The sequence below is a fragment of the Anarrhichthys ocellatus genome, unplaced genomic scaffold (genome assembly GCF_004355925.1).
Source record: "Anarrhichthys ocellatus isolate YVR2014 unplaced genomic scaffold, GSC_Weel_1.0 scaffold58, whole genome shotgun sequence".
NCBI lineage: Eukaryota > Metazoa > Chordata > Actinopteri > Perciformes > Anarhichadidae > Anarrhichthys > Anarrhichthys ocellatus.
This window is the reverse complement of record NW_022280088.1, coordinates 2,355,124-2,368,976: the sequence shown is the minus strand read 5'-3', so window position 1 is coordinate 2,368,976 and position 13,853 is coordinate 2,355,124. Positions and strand designations below refer to the sequence as shown.

The 13,853-nt window shown below is 39.5% G+C and overlaps 1 protein-coding gene across 3 annotated transcripts in view; it reads right to left on the bottom strand.

Moving 5' to 3' along the window:
- Positions 1-13,853, bottom strand: part of gstcd (glutathione S-transferase, C-terminal domain containing) — a 49,108-nt gene that overhangs the window by 16,009 nt on the left and 19,246 nt on the right. The window lies entirely within an intron of this gene.

Sequence of the window (13,853 nt, the reverse complement as noted above, 5' to 3'; positions counted from 1 at the left end):
TTTCAACTTAATCAAAAGCAAGTCTTCGAGCCAAAAAGTGTCCTCCTTGTTTGTGGCAGAACTTTCTGCCGCTGTGAGAGCAGTATGAACCCCATTAACTCAAAGCACATTTCCGTCTCCTGCATCTTCATTACCCGTCTGCTAGCACGCCACATCGGCAGTGAGCCGTCGACACGCTGTGCCTGTGCCGTCTCTGGTCCATAAATCTAGAGTGATGAGTGTTTCATTTGCCCCACAGTCACAGCCTCGTATCCACAACAGAAAAAAATATTATTTCCTCACGTTCCTGCTCACACTGCTTTGTATACGGCAACAGGGGAGGGTAGAGAGAGCGAACGGGACTTTTCATTCCACCGACGAGTACATTTCATAGCGTCGTTATTTAGGCTGTTATTGAGCTGATCCCAGTTGTGGGGAGAGCACAATGAAGAAATTGAGGGATGAATTTAAATACAGAAAAACAGCAGGGATGTCATTGACAAGATTCTGTTCTCCATTTGGATGAGTAGCTCACATGGGAGCAGGCACTGCTATGCATCTGCAGCTCCAGAGGGGCTTCGGCATAGAGGCCTTTTGATGCATCTTAACACAATTGCAATATAGAGTGGGCAGAAATGAAAATAGAATCAAAGATGTGGTTTAGTGTGGACCAATGGAATAACCTAACAATGTAACAGTGCAGATCAACACGTTAAACCTGCAATGATTGGATTTTATTTTCTTTTTTTGCATTTGGGGGCTGTAACACTTTGCCATATATCAACTTTATCTTATCAAATTGATATTGCAATCAAACAGACGTGAAGCAACATGAGGGTTAGTTTGAATTGGTGATACTTAGCAGGTCTATTTGCTGAAAACACCTGTCTGCTGCAGATGAAAACGACGCTATGAGAGCTGTGAGAGTCTGAATCAGTAAATCAGAGTCGGCTTTATTGGCCAGGTAAGGAGCACACACACGAGGAATCGGATTCTGTTTTTTTTGTTTCAACAGCTAAACAACAAGGACGACAAAGCTGAACATGAGTAAACATAAACATTTATATATTATGAAGAGATTGTGTGTGTGTGTGTGTGTGTATGCAACATGTCCACACACACACAAAGCATATAATGTATTAGTTTCTATACATTTCTGTAAAACTAGTGCAAATTGCAAATATTCTGGAAAAACAATTGAATGATTTGTAAATTATGTTGAGTTTAGTTTGTTTACTTTGAAGATGTGGCCCTGATATTCAAAACAATGAGCTGAAAGACGCTGTATAGCTTCACAGAGCTGAGGGGAACTGCAGAGTTGAGTGATAACTATTTGTGGATACTTTCACATACAAGTAGTGCAAAGCTACAAGGGATTGAAGTCAGTTACACAAGTTGGAACAAAACTAAACTGAAGTGCAATAGGTGTAGACAGTTTTCTTTGTTTAAAAAGAAAACTTTTTCATTGATCCTGATGCATTTCTAGTGAAACAAGACTTTTGATGAAAGGTCGCCACACAGCTTCAGGTGAAACCCATCAGCTACATAGGACTGAGTGGGTGGCAGCAGCAGAGCTAACTACATGCCAGTCCACCTCTCCCTGTGTTTCTAATTTCATTTCTTTATGTGGTTTCAGTGAAAAGAATAATAGAGCTCTTAAAAGTTCACGCCCTGGGTTGCCTTTATTGCATCTAATAGACTTAATTTCAGATGAAAATCATAATGTATCAAACAGAGTAGAGGTGTGAAAAGAAGAACAAGAGTGGAAAGACACTGTAGAGATTACTGAACAGATCCATATAGGCTTAACAAAACCAATTAAATATTTTATTATGTCTTGAAATGTTCTTGAATTTCAAATGTTAACCAATAAAACAAAGTGGATCTTCCTGCAATATAATTCACTTAAAGTTTTATAGAAAAAAAGACGTAAAATGTGTTACTTATTCTCTTAAAATTCTTTATTTCTCCTTTGAGTCCTCAAATAAAAGTATCAGTATTTTTGAATTACACCCTAACATGAAAACAAATATTGAATTCTGGAAATTCTAGGCTATATGTCACATAACTAAAAGAGGGGTAATATGGATGCTTACTTCATTCACATCTCAATTTCTACTGCTGTAGGAATTATACTGTATTAAGTTCCAGACTAGATGTATCCGTTGACCCTGCCCGCTGCCTCACAGGTAATGAGCCCATAAGGTATTGCTCAAACATCGCTTCTTTGCTAAGAGGGTCACACAGACACGACTAGCAGACAAGCAGCTCCCCTTTGGGCTTCATGAAACTTCATAATCAGTCGTCTCTCAGGAGGATCTCTGCATTGACTTTCAACACACTGAACAGAATGCTGATAGTGGATGACTGTGAAAAACGCTATATTATGTTCAATGACGAGGTTTCTGAATGTTCAAAATGTCTGCATTTTTTCCACCACACTTGTTACTTGGGTTGTTCCCAAATCTTAACTAATAAACTCCTTTCAGGAACTGCTCTCACGACCCATAGGGCACTAAGTGGTCGGACTACCACACGCCTGGATAAACTCACAGAAGGTTTTATGACATCGCCGTTCTCCTTTTATGAGCATCTCCATCCCTGAGGAGCAGAGAGGACACAGACACACATCTGAGTCCGAGTCTTGATGCAAAACAACATGTACCTGAATGTACGGTTGAGCTTATAGTTGGATCCTTGTATTTACTTATATTTTGAATCTACCTCAGCGTAACCAAATTCACTTTACCCTTTTAACTGTTTGTTTTTTTGCATTTGTTCTAATCTTGTTCTGTAGTCATACAAAACTCATCATACATTACTGCCTTATTATAGTGTGTCTTTATACATTAATCGTGCCAGCTTGACATTTACCACAGTGAAAATATGTGAGTTCATATATAATTAGTTACATCCATGATAATCACTGTTTGGTAGTGTTCTGCAGCTGAGATAGGCAAGCTGTCAAATATGGAAGAATTAAATAGACTACGCAGTTGACTAGTATTAATTCTGCAAAATAAGGTTAAATTAAATAAGAAGAGAGTGTTAGAATGGGAGTGGTTAGCTGCTCCCGCCATACACTGCACCCCCCCTGTCTCAAGAAGATAAAGCAAGAAGACGTCGGAGGACACCGCTCTTCTCTCTTCTACTTCGACTCTGGACTTTGACGCTGATCTATGATCCCCCACCCCCCCTCCCCATCCGGCCCGGGAGGTGGGGGAAGCGGGCAGTTCTGTCCTTCTGCAGGCTCAAAGACCCACTGCGAGCCGACACATCTACAGGACACAAGCTGAGGGGACCTCCGGGCGACCTGAGAAGAAAGAAGCTTGTTTCTAAAATACCACAAATATTTGATAAGTTTGAATCCTGCTGGCCAGATCTCTCCCTCGCGGCTCTGATGGTTCTACCTCTTCTCTGGCCTTGTGTTCCTGACCCGTCGACTACAGCCATCCCGTGCCGTCTAATGTGCCATGCAGCTCTGACCTGCGATGCACCAACGTGCTGAAGATTTGTTCCAGCAGCTATTGAGAAAAATAAACTGGCAAAGATAACACAACGACCCCCGCAGCTACAAAGGGGGGGTGATAAGATGATTCAGCATCCTGCTGAGAAGGAGAGAGGTATGGAGATGAGGATACCAGAGAAAGCCAAACTGCCACAGAGCGAGAGATGGAAGAATGCGATTCTAACAAACTACTATTATCCAACAAGATGCAGCGATGTCCACTTAAGAACAGCCGCCACTCCAAACAGCTTAACCTCCCATCTGCCCATCACAACCGTCAGGTGAAAACAACACAGCTTCCAGATGTAAATGAGTTTGATGTTTCTAGGCTGTATACATTTAAGTCAGATCATAAAATAATCTTGGATAGAAATATTCATAAAACAGATCCATAAGCTTTAGACCGAAAGATCTAAATTAAATTAAAATTAAAACTAGTATAAAATTGCTTCAAACTCTTCCCTGGTGCTACTCAAACTCTCCACTGCTGAACGCTGCAAACATTTCTTTGAGCAAAATTGAATGTATAAACGTAAAACGATGAATTTAATTGATAGACATCAATTAAAGATATGAGTCACTGATTCTACCTGGTGACATACAATGCTTTTTCATTATATTGTTGCATCATCGTTATTCATTGTATTCTTCATCATATTCTTTATTTATTCTATTCATTTATTTATTTTCTGTTTAGTAGTTTAGTTATGTAGTTAGTCTAATTAATATTTAATTCATAAAAAAGTTTTATAAATAATAGTTTTGCCTATTTTTCCAAAATTGGTTGATTTCTTGAATTTAAGTTAAATTCTCTAACTTGTATTAATGATGTCTTATGAGTACATCATTCTTTTTATACAAATTTATGGGTTTATGATTCATAATTGAGTTAATCATCGTTACATATTTTGATATGAATTCATTATTATTTATTAAAACTGCTACCAGCAATAACACTACAATAATGTTAAGTTAAAGCAAAACACTCTATATCTATATATGGCAAATAGACTGTTACATTTAGACAGCTAAAACACACATTTTACACACACTAAATACTAACATGCTAACATTTAGCAAGTATAATGTTTATCATGTTCACCATCTTAGTTCAGCTTGTTAGACTGCCAACATTTGCTATAAGAACTAAACACAAGTACGAGATAAAAAGTCATTAAAGATCATTAAAGTCTTTAATCCTCTGGAAAGCAGAAACCATGAATGTTTGGCTCAAGTTGTGTATTATTCAGTTGACGTTTCGGCCCTCAGGCCTTTTCCCAGATCAACAATTATAGTATGACACAGGAAGTCCCGCCAATGTCAAACTAATTTGATTCGCTGAAGGCCTTTTGATTGTTTTTTCTCCCCTCAATGGTGGAGCATGAATATCTAATCACCATCAGATGGGTTTTTAGGGTGTGGCCTATACAACACATCAGTGCCTGTGACTAACTACGATTGTTGATCTTAAAGAAGGCCTGAAGGTCAAAATGTTATCTTGATAAAAAATAAAAGCACATGGTGGCAGAGTGTGTAGCACTCGTTTCTATCTTTCAAGTCTACTTCTAGTGACCAGCTCCTCACTACTCCCCTTGGTGTACGTTACTTTTATAGTATTTTTAACAGAATTGTGTGCCAATCCATCAGGGGACAAAAACACTTTGAACGACTCTACCGTGACTCATGCTATTTAAAGAGCGTGCCTGGGCCACCAGGCGCTCACGGGCACCATGTTGGCTCCCCCGGATCTAGTAGTTGTTGAGGAATTCGAGCAAAACCCAAAAGGTAATCCGGCTGGTGGCACTAAAGGAAGGGCCATCAGTGGCTTGTGAGGGACTGTGTGTATGTGAACCTTCACTGTGGTCCTCTGCAGGTAGCCCTGTCAACCTTCAAGTACGAAATAAATTCAATGCAGCTGTCACAGTTATCAATGTCCCAGTATTAGTCGCCAAGGCAGGGGAGTTATTTGTCAATGCAGGACATCAGGCCACCAGGCCATTTGATTGAAAGATGTCTCCCTATCCCTGAGGTGGACAAGCTACTGTTTTAAAAATATGGCTTGAGCATATTTCTAATAAATTGCATTGTACGTACATTGAACTTCCTAGTTTAAACACTAGATGTGAACTACATTTTGTGAAATTATTTTCTTGGAACAGAAAACGCTATTTTACTGTTTCTGATGGTTCTGTTTTTTACATCTAAATATTCGACCTACAGAATTTACATTTCACATTTAAATTTGCATCAGAATCTTTTAAGAAGAATGAACAGAAAACAATATAGGAATTTGGTAATTTCTGCCTGTTTTAACTCTACTTATTGACAGATAAACATAATAGTTAAACTGTTGTGTATTGCTGTGTAGTTATCTAGATGGCACATGGGGTTTCCTGGTCTAGAACCATTTCCCTGCAGTGTAACTGGCTGAAAACTACACATTCACTATTGTTTGGCTTGTGACTCCTAATATTGTTTTTGTACATGGCCCACAATCAAAAAAGTGTGGCCATCTCATCAAAATAAGCAAAATGATGACATGAGGCCAATGTTGCCAGCTTAACAATAAGCTGTTACGTGTCATCTACCATTAGCCTCAATGACAATAAACACCACAACTGCATCGAAATGAAGCTCAAAAGACTGAAATATAACGGAACAAACATCAACATTTTGATCCCAGCTCCAACTCGCAAGAGAAAAACAATCGCAGACCATGTAATTCACAAAGAGCTCAGAAGGAGAGAGGCCTATCTGCACAGTGATTTCTTTTTTCCCCTGACATTTTGTCTCATGCGTTCCAACTGGGTTTACAGTCTGCCAGCCACTTTATAAGTAGACGCAGCAATCACAAGTGTGGCAGAAACTACCTGCAACCGTCATCTACGTAGCCCAAATGATCCAGTAGCAAGACAAGTTGCTGACAGCTGGACATTAGCTCAACTCTCCTTCTGTCATTACTCACATCATACTGTACAAGACTGAGGAGGAGCTACAATGTTTCAGCAATTAGTCAGACATTATCTGTTTTTGCATCAAGCCAAGAATACATAAAAATGCTAATAATCATGCATAAATTACCACAGAGGGTAAACAACTGAGACAACAAGTCAAGTTAAATGTCTGAGACCATGTTACAGGAAAGGAAGGACTACAAAAAGGTGGATTCACTTATCTTTTCAATGCAACGTTTCTGATCGGATGCCCCAGATCAGAACTCAGCTATGTGTTTCCATGCATGTGTCCACAGTCGACACATTTTCTCCTCTCTTCCCTTTGCTCTCGCTTGGGAGAGGAACTCCCGTGTAGGAGGGGAGGAGGATGTGATATCCTATGTTTGATAAATTGTCTGGATTTTGCACACATGCACACCCATTCACACACTGATGGCAGGGGCCCATCAGGACTAAGTAACATTCACACCCCGCAGGAACAGCCTGCAGGAGCAATTTGGGGTTCAGTGTCTTGCCCAAGGACACATCGAGATGGACTAGCGGAGCTGGGGATCGAACTGCCGATCCTCCGATTGAAGGACGACCCTGCTCTACCACTGAGCCCCAATGCTGTGGATAAAGACATTTAGTTTCCTATAAATTCTTCGTTATTTTTGCCGCTTACTCTTCCACCCTGTAATATTACCAGCAAAATCAGGAAATATTGAGTTTTCATCAGCAGTAACTTTACACGACTTAAGCAGCTCGTCTCAGCTGTGCTTCAGTCGTGGTTTTCCTCATCTTGCCTTTGCTCTCGCTCAGGAGAGGAACTCATGTTCAGAGCTATGTTTGATAAATTGTCTGGATTTTGCCAACATGCTTTCCACACCTCACTGAGATATGAACTCAATGCGATCCAGGCCACCTCGGCATGTGGTCTAGCTGATCGGATCCCAATGCGAGCAAGATCCAATCTCGGAGCAGACAGTTAATGCGTCCTGGCATGATTGAGTGACAAAAGTCGCATTGACAAGACAAGTGTAAACAGGGCCAACGACTCTTTTCAAACTGAAACTTGGCATCATGGAATATAATCCTCCGTTTGTATTAGACAGACAATTACAGTGGAACGTACTGGCAAAGAAGATGCAATGTTTGGCCAACAGTTATTGAATAATAAAATGTTGTTTTCTTACAACAAGCAAAACCAAAAATCCACCAGCGTGTCAAGATTCTTTTACTTGTTTCCAATCCAAATTTCAGTTTTCTTGTTTCATTTGAAGACACTCATTTCTGAACAAAATCAAATACTTTTTTTGCAGTGAACACGGAAGTAGAGACTAGGTTTTAACACAATATAACTACAATATTCTGTGGCTATTTATATTTGCCTGCAGCGGAAAGAGATTTACGTATTTCCATCGAACATATCAGCCAACCAAAATTCTAGCTTTCCTTTGCAGTTCCTCCATCTTATGTTTCCTTGACCTCCTCTGTTAGCATGTTAAGGCGGTTGTCATCTGGGGCTCAGGAGTTTTCTCCTGAAAGATTTTTGAGTTTAATCTCCTTCCACAGTCCAAAAGCAGAATAATCTGATGTTGGGTGTTGATGAACAGGGGCGCGGGCATCACCCCATCAGGAATAATTACTGGCACAAAGCCAGATGTGACAGAACCAGTAAGAGACTTGGTATCAAAAAAAAAAGAGTTTTCCTGAGCTCTCCCTTTTTCTCCTGATGCTGCAGAAGTGCCCAGAGTCTTATCAAGCAGGTCCATCACACAGATTAGAATGTAAACACATTGCTGTGGTACAGGGGGCCTCTGTTGGGGCTCTGCAGGATCCGACAGCTAACATATTCCAGAGGATATGCTGGTTTAAACAGCAAACATAAGGAGGACTGGTCTAAGATTCTACTTTAGATTATGCTGTTAAATTTATGACTTGGAGTTGATCATTTGGATTTCATGTTTGTTTCGAGAATTGATTGCCGACTCATAGTTATTGGCATACTGGTCCAAATATAAGGGAAAATTGTTTTCAGGAAATTACATTTGAAAGAGCGGGGGTGGAATTATATTTGAGGACAAACTTATTACGTGTTCACAAAAGTACAGTTTCTTTGAACAGAGAAAGTAGCAGCTCTTATACAATGGTAGAGACGAGAAAGCTTCCACATCTCTGTCTAAGCTGTGAACACCAGAGTTACGCAGACCCAAAAGTGTCCAGCAACCTATAGGAGTTATCTGTTGGCTCATGTTACGCATTTTGCAGTCAAGGAGGAAACAGATTCCTGGATGTAAATCATCTCCAGACGTGTTTACCACAGAAATGTCCCAGACGGAGTCATCCGTCAACCACCAGGAAGTACGGTGTCGCAGGGTGTCATGTTAGAAGATGGCGAGCCTGATAGGACGGTCTTAAATCAACTCATGTTGCAGAGAAATTCTATACATTGATGTGTGAGTTGCTAATGACTATAAAGCACAAATTAGGATTGCCACTTTTATTTATTTTCAAAAAGTCTTTATCCACAGCAGGTGTTGCAAAATGGTAAAATTACAATCCTCTCGATTCAGGCTGATTCAGGCTGATACTGCTTTGAGTTTTCCATAATATGTATAAATAGAAAACAGATTGGGGCAGCTGTACGTGTAGAATATTAATACATTTTATGACATATTATTGACAGTCAGAATCTATTTAGTAGCTAGTATTTTAGTATGAATAAGACTCTGGTTCATCCTTTGATGTGGTGATCAGAAGAAGTCAAGTCTAATGATTTTTTTAATGAGCTCATTTTATTTTACACCTTACAGCCAATTTAACGAAAACAAATTAGCGAAAGCGCAGGTTAATAAATCAAGAAGAAACTTTGAGAAGGGTCACTCGTGGGAAAGGAGACGTGTGCATCTGAAGTAAGCAAGATTTCTTTGAAGACTAAAGCATTCAGTTTCATACACAATCAGGCCGTATCCAAGCACTCCTAAAAGCACAGGGGCACGCTATGTGTACATGAGTGGAGAAACAGGAAGGTGTGGTGGATCATTATCTTCTCAGCCTGACTTCTGCAGCTCATCTAATCATCTCATGTTTGGATGCCTGGATCCTGATCAAGTAGTCATGAATGTACCAGTGTGTCAGTTCACAAAAGGATAAGTTTGTCTGTCCTTTCGAGGATCAAAAACAATGTTTTCTCATCTTGGCTGCTGTTCAGAACAATGCAGCTTCTCATAAAATCAAGTGCAAGGGCGGTGTGGGAGCTCTTAGCAGGACTGAAGAGATTAAAAGTAAAGCTTACTGGCTTTAAATGTCAACCTGTTAACACCTGACTCCTGCAGCAGCACAGTGTTTTTGTGACCGCTGAATTAGATGTTGAATGCATACGTTGACTACGGTATGTGAATTTGCCAAATTAAAGGCTGACTAATATAACCACAACTCCTGTTGAACTGCCTGGTGTGAGAGAGCATGCTTTATTTCCTTTAAGTGGCTGGAAGAGTGTAAAATGCTGTTCCCTAAGTGCTGTTAACTGCACACACGGGCTCTGCAGGAGTAAACTGAGCAAACAAATAAAGTGCGAAGGAGTGCCCCTTACCACTGGATAAACAAACTGCCTGGAGCACAGTAACAAAGGTATAATGGATTACAAAAATATTGACAAATGCAAATGCAAGGAAAACTAAAGGCTTAAAAACATGGCACTATCTTAGAAGAACCTTACTTCATGAAATTGTGACTTTCCCTATGAAAAAATCTCTCAAGGTTCCTTTAATTAAAAACAATAAAAGCATTTCTACAATGTATGACCCTGACAATCAGTTAACTCTTTAAACCCAATAAGGTAACAGTTTATATAGCGGCAACATTACAACATTAAAAGTCTAATTACACACTTGTGCTTGCTTCCTTACTTACAGTCAGTAAATACACAGTGGTCCTTTAAAGTGGAACATATTTCAAAAGTATTCTTTGAATACCTTCGAAACAACACAAAATGGGCCAATGAGCTGTGACTGAATGTTTAATGTTTTCCCATCAATTCATTGGAGTTTGTTGGTGTGTGCACTTGCTACTCGATGTGAAAGTACGAAAGGAGAAACAGTTTTCTCTCAAATGAAATTATCTCTTCAGTGCTGGATTTGCATTGCATGACATTCATTTTTGTAGAGGGGCGCAAATTGATTTAGTACAGTTCCAAAGAGTTTAAGGCACCGAAACTCTTTGGAACATATATTTGTATGCGACAAGGTTCTGGCACGCTTTCCTGCTTTCAGGAATGGCTGCAATATCTTGCTGGCAGTGTTTTAGTTCTACCTTGGCATTGACTACTGCTGGCATCTCGCAATGTCATTGCCATAATTTGAAATGGCTTGTTGGCACTTGAGAGCGTCTGCACTGGTGCAGAGAAGTTTGCGTTTGACAACACGATCTTCATCATGAAAAACTGCGGACCGAAGCATGAGGAAATTAACTTTCTGCAGAATGTTGACCTTAATTAATGACAGGAGAGAAATCTAAATTCACAGTCCTTTTCTGGCAGTGTAAATATTCGGAGGAACATTCCTGAAGGCTGCAACACCACACAAGATATCTGCAATTGTGCTGTGAAGTATTTAGAAAGGTTTGAGGCTGCACAGCCAAACACAGAGCAGCAACTAAATATAATCTTGTTGAGTAGGCTTGAAGTAGAAAAAAAACAAAAACATTCACAATTCTCAAAGCTCCAATTGTTGGCAAAAAAAAAAAAAGTCTGCTTACACAGCAGCAGTTGCTGAAATGTTTCAATGTGTTTGCGTAAGACTGTGATGACAAGAAAAACGAAAGCTAATGAAGACGAACACAAGAGGAAAAAACCTCTCAGTCCACATCCTTCAACAGCTTTGGAATGTCTGTCAAAACATGAGCAGACGTAGCTGTAGGCGAGAGCTCTGCATAATCACGGAACTCCCATGGTCCCACTTACAGGTCAGAGCACATACCTAATTCGTCTGCACGGTTTTGTTGCAAAAAGGGAATACAACCAAACAGATACATCCGTTTTGCGGGTCCAAGTACATCCAAGTACTACCTTGACACGTGTGCAGAGTGTCACATCAACACGCTTCACACTTTTAGATAAACTATCACAGTGAAAATCTGAATCAATGCTGGTATGGTTACAATTATTTGTCAAACTATTTATTAGTCAATTAAAAGAAAATTCTATAAATGTCAATTTTGATGATGAATTCATGTCAGCTGGTAACAATGTCTTAAATTCAAAGATTTGCTAATTTGTTATATTTCGTGCCAGTGTTGATTTAATCCATTGAGATTTGTATAATGCTTGTCAATCAAAAGAACAACTTTCAGCTTTGGATAGACACAAATTGATGAATAAATCAAAAATGAAAATGCCAGCAAACCTAACGCTTTATTTTCCGATCCCATAGATTGCTATAATTTCCCTTAAAGGAACCGATATTAAAATTCATAAGACTCCTGGAATGAACGATGTAATCTGATACCGAGCACAGAAGATAGTGTTTGGTTTTACAGTACACTTAATACATTAATTCAATTTAGTTGTTAATTTCCTGTTCTTTCAAAGATTTGTTTCTGGACATCAACAAAAGACTGTCTATTTACCCCATAATTACTATGAAACAATGTAGTTATCAGGAAATAAAGACTAATGTCAACAGATTATTAGAAGACGTTCTTTGGACAGACCCATAAAAAGAAGTATTACCCCTAAGCCAATAATACGGTATGTGTTGTAACATGCCAAAGTGTCTAAATGGAGACCCTCGGCCTTTTCACATCGTTTCACTTCACTGGACTTGTCAAAACAACCGAAAACAAGCACAACAGAGAGCCTCTCCAACCCTTCCATTCATCATGGCAACACGATGGTTTCCCTTATCACAGAGTATTTATTGTGAACTATAGTGACGTATCTGGAATATAAATGTTTTCAACTGAAAAAATATTTTTAAAAGGAGGCTTAAGAGACCTCAATAACAAATGATAACTCAGATTTTTCAATTAATTTGAACATTTATCAAGATAATATTGCATGTTTTGGCCAAAACAATCACAAAACGAGATGTTCATAATGGCGTGTGAATGTTGTGTGAATGCTGGATAGTCCTGGTGGGCAGGTGGCACCTTGCATGGAAGTCCCTGCCATCATGAATGGGTGTGAATGGGTGAATGATGACATGTAGTGTTAAAGCGCTTTGATTGGAAGACTAAAAAAGACTTCACCTGTGCATTGGGAACTTCTAGTGGGAATTTGTCATTAATATTTGTTATTTTAAAGATGTATTCGTTCATTGCCTCCCTGGATATTGTTGGGGTGTGAGTGTCTGGCTGGGTTTGGAAAAAAGATCTCTGAAGTAAGTATGGCACGCAAACGTATGGGTATGAACAGAAAATACTTGCGATTCTGCAAGTACAATATTTTTAAGCACCACAGAATAAGCATCATCAAGTCAATTATTTTGAACTGACGAACTGTAATTAATTAGAAGGAGCAAAATGTTCTGTTATGGTCTACCCTCTTCTTCAGCACTAAGTTCAATGTATACAAAATAATTTAAACAACAGTATGAATGAAATACATGTATTCTAAAAAATAAAGAGTGAAAAATACTTAATTCCAGCTGTTGTGTCTCTTGAAAACCGTCCCCCACTATTGCTCTTGCACACTAAGTAGTCCATTTTTTATTCAGTGCACTCTCGTTCCCTGCATCCCTTGCTCTCTGTACTCTGCCGGAGCTGTCAAAGTCAGGGAGTAAGTGGCACAACGCTGGCATCTTTGGAGGGCCGTGTCAAAGCCTCTTGGCCTGCCACCTTTGTAAAATCTCACAGGCAGCATGGCTTTTAGCCCTAGCCTTGCAGTGCTAACTCAAGGATAAATAAAGGCTGGCTGGACTCCAGGCAGCTGGTGTCCCTGCTCTTCCTGGTTTTCTTACAGAAACACTGGGTTGCCAGAAGCCGGGCCCCTCTATTGAGAGAAATAAAGGGATTCTGTGCATACGTTTGTATTGTCACTGCAGAGGGAGGCTCCTGGTGTTTGAAAGGAACGTTTCCACAACAAATACTCTTTGACAGATTTCGACTCATTATTTTAGGTTTATCTGCTATAAAAATGTATTTTAGTGATAGAAAGTATACACTTGGTCTCAAAATATATAAATATTTCCATGTTATAACTGCAAATGTTCTGGAACTGCACAGGTATTCTTATTCAAGAAAGTGGGACGAGATTGATGGGATTACAGATTGACCACAAACACTACATGTGCCCTTTGAATAATTGGAGCAGGATTTAGATGAATCATTATTCTGTCTTACTGAGCCACCTGCATACCAAAAAAGGAAAATAAAGAAATACTTCATGGAAGCTATTGTTACTCTCCAATTCTTGCAGGTCCCCTTTATCTTGG